This window comes from Hippopotamus amphibius, chromosome 15, assembly GCF_030028045.1.
Source record: "Hippopotamus amphibius kiboko isolate mHipAmp2 chromosome 15, mHipAmp2.hap2, whole genome shotgun sequence".
Lineage (NCBI taxonomy): Eukaryota > Metazoa > Chordata > Mammalia > Artiodactyla > Hippopotamidae > Hippopotamus > Hippopotamus amphibius.
In genome coordinates, this window is record NC_080200.1 from 28868606 (window position 1) to 28874605 (window position 6000).

General features: G+C 49.8%; 1 protein-coding gene across 3 annotated transcripts in view; it reads right to left on the reverse strand.

Annotated features, from left to right (window-relative positions):
* CNOT6 (CCR4-NOT transcription complex subunit 6) overlaps positions 1-1713 on the reverse strand; it is a 49948-nt gene extending 48235 nt beyond the window's left edge. For all 3 annotated transcript variants that reach the window (XR_009049191.1, XM_057709003.1, XM_057709002.1), the window contains exon 1: positions 1329-1713. The gene's annotated coding sequence lies outside the window, so the exon portion shown is untranslated. The remainder of the gene's footprint in view (positions 1-1328) is intronic.
* Positions 1714-6000: the final 4287 nt, after the last annotated feature.

A 6000-nucleotide genomic window follows, 5' to 3' on the forward strand; every position in this document is an offset into this window, starting at 1 on the left:
CTCCACCAAGTACATCACTCTCATGCGCTCTCACATTTACACAAAACCTGGTCCTTTCCCTCTTAACTCTAATACTTTGGGCAAGTCACTTTAACCTTTCTAAGCTTGTTTCCTCAACAGCAGCTATACAAATATTTTGTTTAAAGCAAGTCGACTGGACTAGATCACTGGTGTAAAAATATTAAGCAATTTTTATTCCAGAAGTCATCACATTCTAAAGACTGCAATAATTGGCCTGATAGCAATTACAAAACAAAGTCTTCAAAACCTTCTGGTCAAGGGACATAGCTCCTACAGCTTACAAAACTGTTTCGGGATGACACATTCTACTGCACTGTGAAAAACACAAAGTGCTACTATATGCCATTTTATTTTTCACTTATGCATATTCACTCTCTTCCTCTCCAAAATTAAAATCCCCAGACACAAGAAGGCAAGAAGATTTCGCACTACCACTAACCGGGCGATCCACCTGGAAAACAGGTAAGTATGGGAACTCATTTTCAAGGAGATTAAACGTCAGCCTAACATAATAACAAATCCAAGAAGGACAAGCAAGATGACCATTCACAATGCTGTCATTTGCAGTAACAGTTCAATTAAAGGTTACCGGTGTTCGTTAGCAGGCTCTTTGAGGAAGGTGTAGGAGGAAAAGAGTCAAGGGAAAAAAGTTTCTAAAGAAAATAATGATTGGTGTTTAGAAATAAAGGAGAGAAATATGATTCGGGTTATGAGACAAAACTGCTTCAACTAATTAAAAGTATCTCGGAGTCCCCACAATATCATTAATCTCTTCATCTGATGCTAAGGGCTTCTTTATCCTTGTCATTCCCATCTCCATCCCCTAAAAAAACTTGCGTGAAACTCAATTTTAAGTACCTCTGCAGGAGGAGATAAACAGCCGGCTTTCCACTTCGCGGTGACTGTGAAGTTCCACCCTCCACCCCACAATGCTGCTTCTCCAAACTTGCCGCCCATCCCAGCCAGCTCGCCTCCTCCCGGTGACCGGAGCCAGGGGGAGAGCCGGGGCATCCCCCCAAGACTGGCGCTCCCTGCGCGCTCCCGCCCCCCCGCCCCGTCAATCAACGCCCCCCACCTCCAGAATCGGCGCTGGGGCGCGGCCTGGGGACTAGGGGAACCGCGACCGCCGCGCGTCCAGGGACCTCCAACAGCCGCGACCACCTCCAAGCCTCCAACAGCCGCGACCTCCTCCAAGCCGCGGCCCCGCTGCCCACGAAACCCTGGCTGCTCCTGTTCCAGGGCCCCGCGCTCCGGCGCCGGCGCCGCAACCGCGAGGGGCCCGTGGCGGCCAGCGCGGCCTCGCTCACCTCCGGGGGGGCGCCGCTTTCCTCCGCCGCTGCCGCCGCCTCCTGCCTGTGGGTGCAGCGGGGTCTGACCTGTGGAAACACCATACCAGTCCCGCCCGCCGCCGCAGCGCCGCCGTCGCCGCTCCGCTGCCGCCTCAGCCGCCGCTCTTTGTTCTCCCTCCGAGATCCGCCGCGGCCGCCGCCCGCTTCAGCCGCCTGCGCGGGCCGCCACTACGGCCTGGCGGCCTCTCTGCCTCCGGCCTCGCCCTCCTCGCCGCACCCACCGCTGCCTTCGCCTCCGCGCAGCCGACGCCGCTGCCACCGACGCCGCCGCCGCTTCCTCCGCGCCCCCCTCGTTTTCATTGAAAGCAAACAAGCATCATGGCGGCGACCGCCGTCCCACCCCCTCCCCCCCACCCGCAGCTAGCGAGCGCCGCGACCGACGCTGCCGCTCCAACATCCCAGCCACCTATTGGCCGCCGCCGCCGGGCGCGACCATTCAGCGTCCGGGGAGGTCGCTCTCCTCTGGCCGCTTCCCCAGGCCCCGCCCCCTCTCTTCCCCCATGATGGGGAGCAGTGAGCCGGCCCCGCGCGCTCCAGGGTCCCACCTCCCGCTTCTCTTTGCACTCTTCTCGCTCGTTTCCTGCCTTATCGCTTCTGCTTTCTCATCTTCTTCACGCTCCTACGCTTCTCAGCTAGCTTTTTTTTTGTTTTTATTTTTTTGGGGCGTCAGGCTGTTTATTTGTGTTCCTCTCTTCTGTTTCCTTGATCTTTCTCCATGTGGTTTCGGCTGTCAATTACATGCAAACAGGGACAAGCTCTCAGAATTTTGACCTTTGCTAGTATATTTTTTTTAATTAATTAGTTTATTGGCTGTTTGTTGCTGTGTGGAGGCTTTCTCTAGTTGCAGTGAGGGGGGCTACTCTTCATTGGGGTGCGCAGGCTTCTCATTGCAGTGGCTTCTCTTGTTGCGGAGCACCGGTGGGTGGGCATCAGTAGTTGTGGCACACGGTCTTAATAGTTGCGGCTCACGGGCTCTAGTACACTGGCTTAATAGGTGTGGCACACAGGCTTAGTTGCTCCGTGGCATGTGGTGTCTTCCGAGAGCGGGGATCAAACCCGTGTCCACTGATTTGGCAGGTGGATTCTTAACCACTGTGCCACCAGGGAAGTCCCCCTTAGCTAGTACCTTGATGTGCCTAAAGACAAGAGGTGTAGTCGTGAGCAGTTGCATGATTCTTCCTGCCTCAGATATACAGAAAAAATTAACTAATGGCCTTTCAGTCCAGTAAGTTTAAGGACAGTTCTGGTGGTGGGATCTTAGGCCAGAGTAACTGTCCACAGCTGTGTTCAGAAAGCAAGATGATCTATTTAGGTGGTGATTGAAAATGAGCAAAGAAAGGACTGGGCTGATTGGTGATGCTTGCCTGAGGGCACGTCAGTTAACTGATGGTCAAGGCCCTGCGCTGGGATCAGGGCAGAGAGTGGAATCAAGCCCCAGCCTGCCCTGAGTAAGCTCACAGCCTAGGGACAAGAGAAACACTCAACCGACTGTTAAAAACCCAGTAGAGATGTATGAGGACAGGCGTGGCCTGAGGAAGAAGGAATAGCTGTCCACAAACCTACATGGCAAACCAGGGTGGGCTCCTGGCTCTTTCCTGGAACATCAGCTCTGAAGAAATGAGAGTGAAACAGGGTCCAGGAACTAACAATAGAAACAAAACCCTGTACTGCTATATTGGGCTAGGGGATACTCAGAATGGCTGGCTGCTGTTGGAGCAGAGGACAGCTGGAAGGGCAAGGAAAAACTTGAGGGACAAAAGCTGTTTGAGTTCTGTGCTTGCCTCTCCCCAACATGACCTAGGGATGGTCATTGCCTGCCATTTGCCAAGAAACCAACAGTGACAGGGAAACCGAGCAGGACCCTGTGGAGCTCCTGGGCATGGAAGCCTTTCAAACAGTTGCTAATCAGGGAAAGGAGGGGATACAAAGACAAGGGAGGAGGAACCAAGAAACAATAGTGCAGCCTTGGGGCAGGTTCTGGTTCCATCTCAAGGGATACACATAAAAGTATCTTTGAGCTCTTTATGGAACTAAAACCCCCAACAGATGGAAGATGTCAGCATTCTTCATTGCAGAGACCACCTGAGGCCAGATTAAATGAAGCAGAGAAACTCATCAAGAGGCTACCTGAGACCAGATTAAAGGAGTGCAGGCTCTGCACACACTCTAATCTTATCAGCAACCCCGCCCTTGAACCATTGCTGTAAAACTCCTCACCAAATCCCTCTGGGTTGGGACACACAGTTTTTCAGGGGTATGAGCCTGCTGTGTCCCCCTTTGCCTGGGGAAGCAATAAAGCTGTTATTTTCTACTTCACCCAAAACTCCAAGAGTCAGTTCAGCACCAGTGCACAGAGGCTGTGTTTTCAGCTTCAACAGCCCAGTCCTCTAGTGTCAGTGGACACTGGACAACAGCACCATGAAAGCCCAGGAGGGGTAGGAGTTTGCTAGGAACAGGTGCAGACTGACTGGGCATCCCTCCACAGCCTCCAACCCAAGGCTTCTGAGTACTGGGATTGTGCAGCCCCTGTGCTCTACAAAGTGTCATGAGACTGAGGGAGGAGCCAGTAGTACTCTTTGCCCCCCATGTCAGTGCTGTGCCCTGGCAACCTGTGCTCCAGCCTGGAGAGAGGGGTGAATTTTTGTAACTCATCTGCCCAAAAGGAGCTACTTTTTGTGCTTGGCACCATGTGTATGGAGTCAGGGAAGTCCAGTCGCATAACAAAAAAACTTAGTTGCATAGAACCACAAGTTTATTATATATCATGCATCTAGTGCTCCAGGTCTCACTTGGGGTCTCTCATGCCTTTACTGAGATGGTGGTTGGGGTTGCATTCTGGCACCTCCATGTCCCTAACAAGCCTTCCCTGTACTGCAGTGTCTCACCCTCCCACTTTTCTTTGTGGCTTCACTCTAGCAGGTTATCCTGAACATCTTGCATGGCAACCCAGGGCTCCAAGAGAGAAGAAGTGGAAGCTTCCAGACCCTTTGAAGAATGTCACTTTCTCTGTATTCTACTGGTCAAAGCAGTCACAAGACCAGCCCAGATTTAAGAGAAGAGGATGTGGCAGTGCAGGAGCTGCATGCATGTAAAGGGAAGGGGAGACTTATTTGGGACCATCTCAGTAGACTAGCTACAACAGAGAGGGAACTGATGATGGCCCTTCCCGTGCACATCCTGTTCTTTCTAAATATCTAAAGAGAACCCCACCAAATGCCTTTCCAGATCCAAAGTGTTGCTTGTGTTAGGCAAGACCTCCCTGTGTAAGTTATAAAATCCCAACTCAAATAAGCTTGATGCAGAAACAGGTCATTTATGTATTCAGGTATCACGTAACTGAAAAGTTTAGGCATCTTAAGATATCAACAAGAATCAATCCAATCTCACTCTTCAACCCTCCACTCAGCTTTCCTCTCCACCAGCTTCACAAGGGCTGTGGGACCAGGCAGGAAAGATGGCCACTAGCATCTATATGCTTAGATGCTACCAGCTCTAGCTGCAAAGGCATACCTCATTTTATTGTACTTCACTTTATTGTGCTTCACAGTGCATTTTTTACAAACTAAAACTTTGCAGGAATCCTACATTAAGCAAGTCTGTTGGTGTCAGTTTCCAATAGCATTTGCTCGTTTCATGTCTCTATGTCATGCTTGATAATTCTCACAATATTTCAAACTTTTTCATTGTTATTATATTTGTCATGGTGACCTTTGATCAATGATCTCTGATATTACAATTGCACTTGTTTTGAAGCACCACAAACTGGACCCACATAAGACAATAAACTTAATAAGTGTTGTGTATGTTCTAACTGCTTCACTGAGCAGCCCTTCCTCTGTCTTTATACCTCTCCTCAGTCCTCCTTAATCCCAAAGACAAAACAGTATTGAAATTAAGCCAGTTAATAACCCTATAATGGCCTCTAAGTGTTCAACTGGAAGAAAGTGTCACACATCTCTCACTTTAAATCAAAAGCTAGAAATGATTAAGCTTAGTAAGAAAGGCATGTCAAAAGCTGAGATAGGGACATCCTAGGTGGCGCAGTGGTTGAGAGTCTGCCTGCCAATGCAGGGGACACGGGTTTGATCCCTGCCCCAGGAAGATCCTACATGCTGCAGAGCAACTAAGCCTTTGGGCCACAACTACTGAGCTCATGTGCCACAACTACTGAAGCCCGTGTGCCTAGAGCCCTTGCTCCACAACAAGAGAGGCCACCACAATGAGGAGCCCACACACTGCAATGAAGAGTAGCCCCCGCTAGCTGCAACTAGAGAAAGCCCGTGTGTAGCAACAAAGACCCAACAGAGCCAACAAAATAAATAATTAAAATTAAAAAAAACGAAACTGAGATAGACTGAAGGCTAGACCACTTATGCCAAACAGTTAGCCAACCTGTGAATGCAAAGGAAGAGCTTGTGAAGGAAATTAAATGTGCTACTTCAGTGAACTGATGAATGATAAGAAAGTGAAATAGCCCTATTGCTAATATGGAGAACATTTTAATATTCTGGATAGAAGATCAAACCAGTTACAACATTCCCTTCAGCCAAAGCCTAATCCTGAGCAAGGTCCTAACTCTCTTCAATTCTATGAAGACTGAGAGAGGTGAGGAAACTGCAGAAGAAAAGTT